Source organism: Choloepus didactylus, chromosome 2 (assembly GCF_015220235.1).
Source record: "Choloepus didactylus isolate mChoDid1 chromosome 2, mChoDid1.pri, whole genome shotgun sequence".
NCBI classification, from domain to species: Eukaryota; Metazoa; Chordata; class Mammalia; order Pilosa; family Megalonychidae; genus Choloepus; species Choloepus didactylus.
The window spans coordinates 66,329,510-66,344,407 of NC_051308.1; positions in this window are offsets into that span (position 1 = coordinate 66,329,510).

Consider the following 14,898-nt stretch of genomic DNA (forward strand, 5'->3'; position numbering starts at 1 on the left):
AATATATATGTCCGCATGAAAACTAGTACACAAATGTTCATAGCAGCATTATTCATAATTAAGCAAAATATGAAAACAACATGAATGTTTATCAACTGATGAATAGACAAACAAAATGTGATTTATCCATACAATGGAATATTATTCAGTCATAAAAAATGAGGTACAGATACCTTCTACAACAAGGATGCACTTTGAAAACCTCATGTTTAGTGAAAGAAGCCAGACATAAAAGACAATATATTGTGCCTTTTCCACTTATATGAAATGTCCAGAAGGTGCATGCCTTGAGAGAAAGAACACAATTTAGTGGTTGCTGTGGGAGAGAAAGGAGAGGAGTATCAGGAGTGATGGAAATGGATATGGAATTTCTTTGTGGGGTGGTCAAGTGTTCTGAAATTAGAAAATGTTGATGGTTGCATATATTTGTGAATATACTAAAAACCACTGAATTGTATATTTCAAAAGAAAGAATTTTATGTTATATCAATTTTATCTCAATTTTAAAAGTAACCAATAAAAAGACATTAAAAGGAAAGAATCCTACCAAACATAGTCACAAAAATCCTTAATAACATATTATCAATTCTTAGCCAAGAAGATAGATAGATAGAGATAAATTCCACATGAAAAGTTGAGTTTATTTGCAAGAATGTGTAGTCAGTTTTGCATTTGAAATGGAATCAAAACAATTCACCATTTTAACAAATTAAAAGAGCCAAACTACAGAAACAGTTCAAACATTTGACAAAATTCATTATGAATTGATCATAAAAAATTTCAGCAGTTTAGATAGAAAGGAAATTCCTCAACTTAATAAAGAGCTTCTTTATCAGGACCTGAAAGGATATTGTTTTGAAATTTCAGAACAAGGATCAAGAAAAGTTCCTAAAAGCTACTTGTGAGAATAAGTAAAATTGGTCACACAGAAGATCAAAAAAAAAATTCCAAATAAAATAAAAATAAAGTAGTCCATTAAACTAGGACACAATATAACAATGCTTTCAATTTTGTGAGAAAGAAATTGAGCTAATTCCAAGAATTCTAAGGAAGCTGAAATATCTTTCAAGCATTATGCTAGAAAATAGATCATATTTTAAACATACAAAGTCTCAATATTGTATCTTTCTTGCATTCTTTCCAAGAAAACTAGACAAAAATGTGCTTCTACAAAACAGGGAAATAACTGTTGAAAGAACAAGGTAGGGCTCAAGTTAGCAGTTTATCCGACTCAAGATTAGAAAAGGCAATTTCTAAGGTGATAGTAAATGGAAATCCAGCAACAACTATGCCTTGGTTTGGCAAGAAAACTGGCACACAATGGAGGGGCAAGAACGATGAGGAAGAGTGCTTTTGGTATGAGAAATCAGAAATGATCTTATACCTACAGGTATAAAAATATAGGGAGGAATATTTAGTATCATTTTAGGGTATAGTAATGAACTGTTAATTGGTGTCCTAGTTTGCTAATGCTGCGGAATGCAAAACACCAGAGATGGACTGGCTTTTATAAAAAGGGGGTTTATTTGGCTATACAGTTACAGTCTTAAGGCCATAAAGTGTCCAAGATAACACATCAGTACTCGGGTACCTTCACCAGAGGATGGCCAATGGCGTCCGGAAAACCTCTGTTAGCTGGGAAGGCACATGGCTGGCGTCTGCTCCAAAGTTCTGGTTTCAAAATGGCTTTCTCCCAGGACATTCCTCTCTAACAAGCTTGCTCTTCTTCAAAACGTCACTCACAGCTGCATTGCGTTCAGTCTCTTTGAGTCAGCATGTTTTATATGGCTCCACTGATCAAGGCCCACCCTGAATGGGTGGGATCACACCTCCATGGGAGTATCCCACCAAAGTCACCACCCACAGCTGGGTGGGGCACATTCCAAGCAAATCTAACCAGCACCAAAAGGTCTGTCCCACAAGACCACAAAGATAATGGCATTCAGGGAACACAATACATTCAAACTGGCACAATTGGCATATTACAAATTTTTAAAAAAGAAATAAAAGCAATTCTTAAAAACAAAAGTTTGCATTAAAAAAGGTTTTCATGAAATATATAGCTTGGCCGTAAAATTTACAAAGTCAAAATACTATAATTTTTAAACATAGTTTCAATAAAACAATTGGGTGGTAAAAATACTGGAATTAGGGGAAATGAAGTGTATTAGGGGGGTGCAGAAAGAGTGGTAAATAGAAATTAATACAAATTGGGCAAAATTGCAAAATAAGAATTGCAATATAAGCTTATTATTTAGAAAGACAAGTTAATTATTAAAATAAAAAGTTAAAGAGAACTGTAAGGTATGTGTTTTGGGTAGAGAGACCTGAGGATGCTCTTTGTCCTTACACTCCCATGGTAGTATTTAATTTTTAAACTATTAAAATATATTACATTGATAAAATTTTTTAAAAATTAAAATAATGGGTTCCAAATTTGAGTAAAACTTTTCATTTGACATTATAGATCATAATGTACTTTAATTTAACACTTAATAAATAGCAACTCAATTTTTTAGACTTGTGGAAGAAATAAAATAAAAATGCAATATTTATGCATGCTCAAGATATGTTAATTTCTCAAAAATATATTACTGAACTTGATTTTGGTAAACAAGTAAAGAAGTAGCTGGAATTGGATACCAAGTTATGATAGGGGAGAATATAAAAACTACAGTTATTTTATCTTATCTCAAGGTAAGAGTAAGTGGAGATGAAAAGGAGATTGATGTGAGGTAATATACTATGGCAAAATTGTTTCAAATATGATATTATTGTCCAATAGGCAAAATGCTGTTATGGTTTAGGTAAGAGAAGTTGCAGAAGATATTAGGGAAAGAGAGACATGGTGAAGATTAAAGAGAAAATGAAATTCTTTCAGGAATGCTAATATGCATGATGAGCATATTGAAAAGTAGAAAATGAACTCTAAATCATTGTGCTTAATAAGTCTTAATAGTGTGTAAGTTTATATATAAATACACACATACATAGATGTACATACATACATACATAAAATAAATTGTGTATGATAGGCAAAATAAAGGCTTTGGTTAATAATAATGTGTCTGTGAGAAAGTTGTTACTAATGGAAATTATATTAAACATACCATCACCTTCCTGCTTTTAAAAGTTAATTGTCATATTATTATAGCATCAGTTTAAAATAGTTTTCTGATAAAAATTTTGATTTACCAATGATCAGTAGCTTTTGAATTTAAATGCATAATTCTAGGAGTTATATAGATTGTCATGTGGGTGTATCTTAAGAACAAATAATTTAATTTGGTTTATAGGAACATAGTGGTGAACAAATATCTGTATTACTCACAACAGGGTGAATGAACTCCGATCACACTCCAGTTTCTGCATGATAATTAGAAGGCTACACTTTAATAATTTTCATTTACTGCTTGAGCTGTGTGCTATGCATCACTAGATTCAGCACAGTAAATGACCTTAACTTAGTGTCAAGGAGCTTTCCATATATATTATGGAAAAAATTTTAAAAAAATTAATTAAAACAAATGTAAATAGAGTAAAGGTATGTTTGTTCTAAGGAATATAAATAATACTAGAAATTGTACAGTTATTATTATTATTATTTTATATAAACAATAGAAACAATCTGAAAAAACTTTTTATTTATTTTTCTCCCCATAAATAGAATTAGATAAAAATAGAGATTATAGGAAGTCAACAATATCAAACCAAAGGAAGTTTGTGGGCAAATTCTACATGGAACTACTACATGACAGAAAATTAAAATTATTGGTTAATTTCATACAGTTAAATCTGATTTTTCTAGGATTCCTAGAATTATTCATTTATAACATAGACAGTTTTAAAACATCCCTCTACTGGTACTAATCAAGGTGCAAATAAATGAAAAAATCCATTTATTATCATAATCATCACAAAATATACTAAAACAAAAATAATCAAGTTCCAGGAGGGATAAGTACTCATTTAAGAATGTGAGTATTGAAAATTGATAGGCTAAATTTTAACCCTTTGACCAGTTACTTTGCCCAAAGTTTAGGCATTAATCAAACCAAATATAAAAGGCACATGGAGATCAGCCAGATCATTTATTAGTTCTTCAATTGAGGCATCAGTCTGTGCAAAGGCTAATTGGGCTAATCTGTGAATGTAGCAATCCCATAATTACTCAGACTAATTATATTAATCATCTAAAATATGTTCATGAGAAACTGCTAATGTATAACCTTGCAGTTTTGAGATGACCTTAGTTCAGCTAGGACATGATGTCAAAGTATGATTTATTAAGTGTGTTTAATGATGAGTAGACAGAATGGGATTTTTTAAAACAGATAGTATAAAAAAAGTGGACATAAAATGGGGTTAAGATAAAATGATTTAAAAATCTTTGCATTGTCAGGGACTTGACCAAAGGAGAGTATTGGACAGAGTTTCTTTTGAGACATTGAATAAGCAGCTTGTTACAAAGAGAATTCTTCCTTCATGAACTCTGTGTACATGAGTAACTTTGAGTGAGTATTTTAATTTCCTGGGCTACTCAAGATCATACAATGAAATGGGGTGGATTAAACAAGGGAATTTTTTGCTCACAGTTTTGAGGCTAAAAAATGTCCAAGTCAAGGTATCATCAAGGTGATGCTTCTTCCCAAAGGCTGGTGCTCTGGGGCTGGCTGCCGGTGATCCTCTGTCACATGGCTGTGCACATGCAGCCTCTCTTGACCTCTCCATTTCCTTTTGGGTCCCACTGAATTCAGCTTCTAGCTTCCATAACTTTCTCTGTCTGAATTTCATTCTGCTTAAAAGGACTCAAGCAATAGGATTGAGTCCCTGAAGTAACCGCATCAGAAGTTCCTACTCACAATGAGTTCACACCCAAAGGAATGAATTAAATTTAAGAACATGCCTTTCTGGGGTACATACAGCTTCAAACTACCATAGTGGGTGTACATGTGCACACCTAAGCATGTCTGCATATAAATGCAGAGTATTATTACCAGAAATGTAGATTAAATTTGGGTGAATTTAATAAGTTTATTAAAAATCCCTCATATATACCAGGCATTAGTGATGGATGTTGGTACAATATGGAAAAAGATACATTTTTGTACATCAGGAACACCCACTTTGCTTGGAGAGGGGAAATGATCAATATTTAATTAAAATAAAATGCAGAAACATTGAAATATTTTTATTTCTTCTCACATCATTGAAGATACACATATTAACTTTGATGAAATATTCATCATCAGGCTGAATTTTATTGTTCACAGGCAGTCAGAAAGGTAAGATTACAAGCATATTGGAACTCCGTGAGTATTAGTTGAAGTTGCTCTGCCAATTGTGTCATATAATCCAGAAAATCCAACAGTGATTGAAATGTCAGCAGCAGATAGAGATGCTGTTCATAGCCTTTGACATGTCCCTATAAGTGAATCACAGCTCGGACTCAGGATTTTGGAGAAAAACTCTGCCATCCTCTGCTAACCACTCTCCTTATGAGAAACAGCTTTGGCTGTGCTACTGGGCCTTAGAAAAGACTGATTGCCATGGGCCACCAAGTTACCATGAAACCTGAGTTACCCCATCAACTGGTTTGTTGTTACCCCACCAATACATAAAACTGCATAAGCAAAGCATAACTCCATTATCAGATGGAAGTGGTACATGAGATGTGACTTAAAGCAGGTTCTGAAAGAAAATGTAAGTTGCAAGAGGAAGTGGCCAAAATGCCCATGTCTTCTACTCCTGCTACATTACCTTTTCTCTCTGCTTACACCTATGACCTTATGGGAAGTTCCCATAACCAGATGTTAAGAAAAAACTAAAGCCTGGTTTATACATGGTTCTGCACAATGTGCAGGCTCCACCCAAAGGTTGACAACTGCAGAACTATAGCCCATTTCCAGGACATGTCTGAAGGACAATGGTCAAGGACAGTTGTCACATGAGCAAAACTTTGATTAGTGCACCTGGTTGTTCATTTTTGCCTGGAAGGAATAACCAGATAAAGTCAATTAATTGTTTGGCTGAGTGGTTTGGGGCTTAGAAAGCAGTTAGAAACTTGATGACAAAAAGGTCTTAGGGAGAGCTATGTGGATAGACCTCTCTGAATGGGCACAGAATGTACAGATATTTGTGTTCCATGTGAACGATCACCGGGAGGTGACCTCAGCAGCGGAGGATTCTCATAATCAGGTGGATAAGAATCACTCATTCTACTGGATACCAGTCAACATTTTTCCGTAGTCATTCCTGTCATTGTGCAAAGGGTCATGAAAAAAGTGGCAATGGTGGGAAAGATTATGCATGAGCTTAGGAACAGTGACCTTAACTCACCAAAGCTGACTAGGCTAAAGCCACTGGTGAATGCCCATCTTTCCACCAATATTGAGCCCTGATACAGCAATATTCCCAAGGGTCATCAGTAAGTTACCTGGCGGCAGGTGGATTATGGGATGGGTAGCTTTCTTTTTACTGAAATACACACTCTGAATGTGAATTTACCTTTCCTGCCCACAATGCTTCTAGCACAACTGCCATTTCTGCCCTACCCACTGTCATGTTATTCCACACAGTATAGTCTTTGACCAAGAAAATCACTTCACAGAAAATGAAGTGTGTCAATGGGTCCATGTTCATGGAATTCATTAGTGTTACCATACTCATATTGAAGCATCTGGCTTGCTAGAATGCTAGAAAGGCCTTTTGAAAACTCAATTACAACATCAGCAAGGCAATAATACCTTATATAGTTAGAGCACTGTCCTCCAGGATGCAACAAATCCTCTGAATCAGCATCCAATATATGTTATTATTTCTCTCATAGCCAGGATCCATAGGTCTCAAGAGTTCAAAATGGGAGTAACTCCTCTTCCCACTATTACTCCTAGTGATCAACTTGTAAGATTTTTGCTTCTTCTCCACGTGACTTTAAACTCTGCTCATTAGAGGACCTAGTTCCAAAGAAAGGGATACTTTCACCAGGGAAATAGCAATGATTCCATTGAGCTAGAAGTTGTGACACCACCTGGTCATTTTGGTCTCTTCATACTTCTCTATACACAAAAAGGAAGCAGTTGCTGTAATGGTCGAGGTTACCGATATTGATGTTGGATTGTTACTCTAGAATGGAGGTTATACAATGGGAGTATGAGTATGTCTGGAACACAAGAAATTGCATTACTAAAATGTCTTGTGATTAAAGTCAATGTAAACTACAACAACCCGATTCAGGCAGGACTATTAATGGCCTATAATCTTCAGCAAAGAAGGTTTGGATCACCCTAGCAGACAAAGTCATGACTATCTGAGGTGCTTGCTGAGGGCAAAGGAAAATTGGAAAGGATTGTGGAAACAGGTAGTTAAAAATACCAAACAACCATGTGACCAATTGTAGAAGGAGGACTGTAATAGTTATAATTATTTTCCCTTATCTTCTAATATAAGATGTGTTAATAATAGTTAACCTTATACTTCAGTATTTAAGTTATAGGATAGCAAATAAGAAGAGCGTAATGATGTAAAATACATTATGTTTCGTGCCTTGTCATCCTTCCTGGCCTAGTCATAAGTTCCCGTTTTGAATGACTATCCCAGTCATCCTTTTCCTGGGTGTAACTGCAGTGAGAAAGGCATGTACCTCCAGGTGGTCTGGATGATAAATGCTGCCTTCAGCTTCCCCAGACAGTTCTTGCCACATCTGCCCTCTGCACTGCATAGTTTAAACCTGCCCATCCCCAGCATCCACTGGAAAATTCCACTCCTTGACTATAGGACACAATAAAGGTAAGAGCCTGAGACCCATATCTTCCTTTCCCCTCTCCACTGATCACCACAGGAATCTAAGTTAGGTAAGCCCTGGACCCTACTGCTCCCCTCTCCCTCTCCAGGCCCTTTCATCTGACAAGGCTGTCGTTCCATGCATTCTAGGCTATCGGGCTATCTGTGTTTGCATCTCATCACCTGAAAAACTGGCACATAAAATCTAAAACAGAGGGAAAATCATCAAAAAACGTTGACTCTTTCTCTGGGAAACAGGTGCAGTGTTTTAGGTTGTACAAGGGGTAGTTGTTTTGTATCATGTTAGACAGAAGCATGAGTTTATTATTGCCTTTACTTGGAGATTCCATATGATTTAAGGAGACTGTATGGATGCCAAGTTGCCAAGATATAGAATGCAATGACTTTGTCATGTGTCAACTTGGCTAGACCAAAATACCTCATCCAGAATTCCCTTTTTAGCATGTTTCTGCATAGGGTGGGCAACATGAGATATTCTCCTGTGAGTTTGGAAGATGAAATGGAGGCAGCAGTCATTTTGCAGTACACACAAACTTTCTCCCAGTTATTCATTCTTTTAATCACACACTATTATAGATGCTGCTGTGGAGGGACTTTGCATACATAATTAAAGTCTCTAATAAATAGAAATTAAGTTAATTAGAAGGTAGATTATCTTGGATGGGCTTGACAATCAGAGTGCCTTTAAAACAGAGTAGCCCCTTCCTGTGTTCAGAGATGTCACGCTCCAGCACATACCTATGAGGTTCCAGTCTCGATGTCATCATCACTTCCGGACTGTGTGACCCACCTGCACAATTCCATAAACCAATTGTTTTATTGGAATTTAACAATTCCAATAAACATATATGGATATACACATGTATGTGCATATACAATTTTTAAAAAACAAAATCTAATTTATTTATAAAAGCTAACAATTATAATTTAGTTTATTTCTTCCTCTTTATAATTTTTTTTCATAACAACTCTCAAATCTTAGGGACTTAACCAAAGCAAGGTTTATGCCTTGCTCATGATGCTGCGTGACCAATGCAGGTTGGCAGAAGGCTCTGCTCACTACAAGACACCCAGGACCTGGCACATGGTACAGCCACCATCTTAGGATGTTGCTTTATCAACACTAAGTTCCAGAGTTTGTCTTGGCAGGCAGGAGAACAAAAGCTCATCAGCACTTAGATGTTTCTACCCAGAAGTCAAACGCAGCACTTTTGCTGACATTTCATCAGCCAAAGCTCTTCCCACCACTATCCCTAATTTCAAATGGGCGTGGACCCAGAATGAGGGCAGAACCAGAAGTCTTGTTGGGCATGAATAACATTACAACAATCACAGATCTACAGATGCCTAAACAATATGCTGCAAATTTTAGTTGCTTGTGAGTGTTATAAAAAGAGGATCATGTTGTATGTGATCTTCTGAGATTTACTTTTTTCACCCATGCTATTGCTAGTTGCTGTAGTTTGTTCAGTTTCATTGCAGGACAGAATTCCATTCAATGCTTTTACCCTCATGCAGCCCTTTTCCTTTCAATGGGGATTTTGATTGTTCCTAATTTTTTTGCTATTTTTGAATGCTGCTCTTGTGAACGTTCTCTTCTTGAAACTTCACTTGGGTTTTGTCATCCCAAACAGCAGAACCCAAGCTACTCAGAGCTGACAGTGAGCTCCCTGCAGTCCTGTAGCCTCTCCTCTCAGTCATGGAAGAGACCCTGATGTGCCCCCTCCCCTTCCCGCTATCCTCCCTGAGTCAGTGGACTAATGAGTGAGGACACAATAGCTCTCCTATGTGCAACAATTTCTGCTTCTCGAAGCTCTTCCTTACATTGGGAGGCAGAGCTGTTGTCTGCTTTACAGTTGTAGACAGTGTGTCAGTGGCACAAGTGCCTCCATTTTTCCCAATATACATTAAGCTTTGACTATGAACCACATACAGGGCTGCGGTGTCTTGTAGTGAGCAGAGCCTTCTGCCAACCTGCATTGGTCACGTAGCATGAGCAAGAAATAAACCTTGCTTTGGTTAACCCCTGAGATTTGGTATATCTATCAGAAACTTGCATAGGAATAACCTCCCAGACAGCCTCTCAACTCTTTTTGAAATCTCTCTATAAATTTTTTTATGTTTGTATATGGGATGATGAATAAATATATTTTAAAATGTTATTTAAAATGTTATTATTCTGGGTGCTACACTGATATTTAAATTATATGATATCCATTTTATCATATTGCTGGATCACTGATGCTTTAAAGATTGTTTTTCTGCCATAGATATGGGAGGGTGAAAGAAGAAAGACAAGTATTTTGTCTGTATTGTTCATTGAGAGAATAAAATTTGAGGACAATCAAAACTAGATCGGAATCCTGGCTATGCCACTAACTAGCCACAAATCCCTGTGAGTTAATCTCTTTAAACTTCAATTTCCTCAGTAATGAAAAGAGATAATCATTGTGTAGATTACAAATACAACTATAATGATTGTTTCAGTTTACTTGAGCTGCTGTCACAAATACCACAAACTTTTTTTTTTTTTTTTTTTCGGTTTAAACAACAAGAATTTAATAGCTCACAGTTTTGAGGCTAAACAAAGTCCAAAATCAAGGTATCATCATGGTGGTGCTTTCTCTCCAAAGTCTGTAGCACTTCCTCTTCAAAGTCTGATCATTTGTGAATTTTAAAAATCAAGCAGCCACATTTTTTACTGTGCCTGAAGCATAACGCATATAGTACCTGATTAATCCTTATAAAAATCCTTGGAAGAACTTCAGTTATTGTATCTGTTATGTTTTGCTGCCTAATAAATAATATTATAATAAAAGGTAAAATAATAAAATAAATACTGTCATAATAAAATAGTTATCTTTTGAGGTATAATAATTCAACTTCAACTTCTGATGAAGGTGAAATTTAATGCCCCTGGGTGAAGTAAAGGCATAAGACTCCTGACTTCTGAAATTCTTAGTTCTATCTTATTAAGATCTGCAATTGGATAAGAAGTCTCCTCACATTGCTGAAGACAATCTCCTGTGTTGATTGTGGAGGCAATTACTCATAGATGCAATAAGTGATTACAGATGCCTATCCATCTGCAGAATTACCTCACGGTAACAACCATGCTAGTGCTTGCTTAAGTAAATAACCGAACACCAATTTAACCAAATTGATGTACGAACTTAACTTTTATCACACTAAGTTTCAGTTTCTTTATCACTGAAAGGAAGTAATAGCACCAACTCTGTAATGCTGCAGTGAGGATCAAGCAATTAATGATGCATAACTGAAGACAAAATATAAATTCTTATATATATGTGAATTTTCATTATCATGAAATATTCAGCAATAATAAAAATTTCTCCATAAAGGAAATGGAAAACCGGATCTGAATAACAGTGTTCAATTCTCATAAGAAACAATTCTCACAAGCAACATCGTCACAGCTTTGTGATTGTTGAAGATGCCTGTTACAAAGTGCTAAAGCTGTCAGAATGCAATATACCAGAAATGGGTTGACTTTTACAACAGAGATTTATTAGTTTACAAATCTACAGTTCTAAAGCCATGAAAATGTCCAAATTAAGGCATCAGTAGGATGATACCTTCTCTGAAGAAAGGCCACTGGCATCCAGGTTCTTGTATAATATAGCAAGGCACATGACTGGCATCTGCTGGTCTTTCTTGCCTGCTTTTTTTTTTGTTGTTTTTCTGTTTTTTGTTTTTTGTTTTTTTTTCTTTCATCTCTTGGCTTCAGTGGCTCTCTCAGTGTCTCCAGGGGATTTCCTCTAAACTTCTCTGTGTGTTTCTCCCTCTGAACTCTCTGTTTTTTTTCTGTCCTTTATCCTCTTATAAAGGACTCCAGTAAAGGATTAGGGCCCACCTTTAATTAGGGGCATCACATCTCAATTCAAACAATCTAACCAAAAGATCCCGCCCACAATAGGTCTGCACCCACAAGAATGGATCAAAAGAACGTGGCCTTTTCTGGGGTACATAACAGCTTCAAACTAGCATAATGCCCATGCAATAAAAATTCTAATAGTTAGGTTGAGGATAGCAGCATATTCCAGGGGCAGAAGTTGAGGTTATATTGAGCAATGATAATGAGTCATTTTTATTAGTAATAGTCAAGGGTTTCCTGAATAAGATAAGCCTTGAAATGCTGGAACAATTAGGATTGAAACCCAATCTATGTGCCCAAAAATTAAGTGAAGGGAAGAAAGATAGTTATATATTGCAATTGAGGTAAGAAGAAATTATCATAAGAAGAAAGATAATAAATTACTTGTTTAAGTTTGCATTGATGAAATAGATTGTGTAATATATATGTGACAATTTTTTAACCTCCAGTAAGCACTTTTATTAAAGTTATTGGCTTACATGATTGAGTCTCTATTAATTTGTCCACTCTTTGAGCCTGAAGACCATGCATATATTTTTAAATCATTCCACATAGTAGAAGACTACTACAGAGTATTGACACGAAACCATCTGTGTTGAATTGATTTGATGTTTAGTCTATGATATGAAACATAATCCTAATATACTATGTCTGGAAACCATTTATACCAGGAACAGAAGGTCATTTGAGAATTTCACATATGTGGAATTCAAACAGATTGAAAGTACAGCAACAGAAGAAAACAGTCCAGATAGCAAAATTTCCAATCACTGTTTTTGAAATCTTGTTAGAAAACAGTTTCTGATTGTTTCCTTTTAGGAAATTACAATAACAAATAAACACACAATTTGCATTCTTTTTACTTCTTCACTCTTTCTAACTCATCTTACTGAACATATGACTTTCTTGCATGTAAAATATGTGGAGTGTCTATATGTGTGTGTGTGTGTGTGTGTGTGTATTTAAAAGTATTTGACTATAAGTGGCTGATGACATTTCTGAATTTCACACTAAAATATAATGCTGGTAGATACAGGATGACATGTACATAAACTCCAAAAGCTACATTTAATATTAAATTATTTTCAGCAATTGAGAGACATTTTCAAAATCTAGAACAATAAAACTTACAATGAAACATGATAGGTAGCCATGAGAAATATGAGAAACAAATAGAACTGATTATAATAATAATGAAAGTCAGGAAAGATGTGGAGTGAATGTAGGAGTGAAGTAAAAAGGTACTATTTATAACATGGGGGAGAGTCAAATGGTATTGATTTTTTCACTATATTATTAGAAAAATATAAGATAAAAATTATTTGTAGCGTAATTAAGCCTAGCCACAATTAGAATTAAAATTCTTCTGTATCTCTTAGATTAGAAAAAATATTTTTTTTATATTTCATGAAATAAAACTTGGGTATACATATATATATGTATACACACACACATAAATTCCATATGCATGAAATTGGATGGTATTATATGTGTCTTCCTAAATAGACTAATTATATATCTGTTTCTTGTTATAGTACACATATTAGTCATTAACATACTACGCACAATAAATTGTGAAAATATACATTTGACAATAAATGAATGTTTAATTATACAGAACTGACATTTTGTTATGTCAATTAGAATGCATACTCATTTGCCTCTGGAACTTTTGTATCCAATATCAATTTAAATAATGTTACATTTTCTTTTCAAGTTTCACATAGAACTCCAACTATCCAAATTTCCCTGGGTGAGCAGCGTTTGTCTCTTTACATATACATGAAATTGAGCATTTTTTACTCTAGCAAGCTCGTATGTAGGACACTAGCCAATGGATAAGAGTAAAGATTTTGGGACAAATTAGCTCCAGAGTTTGGGGTTAGTTTTCTATCCTTTGGGAATATACAGTGTATAAATGTGCAGAAACAACTGGGAAGAGCCATAGCATTATGTGGAAAAAAAAAAACAAAAAACAAAAAACACAGCATCATCAGGTTTTAGAACAATAATCACAAGATCAAATGTCTAAATGGCCTACCAAATGACTTATATTGATCTATATATAGGAAAGACCAAAGTATCTTTTTATTGAACTTCTGTGTAAAAAGCAACATGTGATGTTAGAGGTTACCTTCAACTGTCACCACTGAAATGCATTTTTAGTAATTTATTTTTGCTTTACTTTGGTCCCAAACTTGATTTTTTTCATAGGGATTGCTGCTATAATCTCATAGATAAGAATTTGGGTACTAGAAACAGCTTGTCTAAAATTGAAATCCAAATCTATCCCTTAACTCTTGTGAAACACAGACTAACTAATGAATATGTGCTTCAATGCCCTTAGAGATAAATGGAGATAATAATAGCATCTATCTTCTCTATATTGTATCTGTCCCATAGCAATCATTTTAATCCTTTAATTGGATGGAAATAATCTGGTTTTTCCTATTGGCAAGTAGCTGTTAAATTATAGGTAATTCTAAATATTGATAAAGCTGTTGTAATTATTTTTAACTTTTTGTGAGATTTTAGGAAAACTTAGAGATAATTAGAATTTTGGGACTCCTATATCATAATCATATATAATTTCCATGTAGTATTTGAATTGTGGTTCAGTAACTTCACATCTGTATCTCTTTTTTCAAACTTTCAATATTGAGAAAGGCAGCCTGAATAATTTGTTTACTTTTTTTTTGAGTGGCATAGGAATAAGTTTGTAGTTTCATCATTAATTTCATTTGATGAAACTGATATCAATAAAAGAAATGAGGCTTCAGCATGATGCAACTTATCTAGAAAATAAATTAAATAATATATTTCTGTGATTAATCTTGAATGGAGAGGAAAAAAAAAGAATTCTGGCAATTTTTAATAGGTTGGAATGTTTACCAAAATGTTAGTCTTTGACCCAGTCTTCACAGTAATTATTAGCATGGCTTGATTTCTTAAAACATCAAAATTGTCTTCAGAACATGTCACATCAAAACCTCTTAATTTATCAATTTATCAAGTAAATGACTAAAATGCCTGTCGTCTGGCCATAGGAGACACAAAGTTCATAGACTTAATTATTACAATGAGGTTGTGTTCACATTAGCTTTTTAGCACAGAGCAATTCTGGGTCACTCATGCAAGGAACTGACAAGTTTCAATGTCCTTGAAAAATGTGGCTGCCCTAAGTTTAATTTTGTAATAAG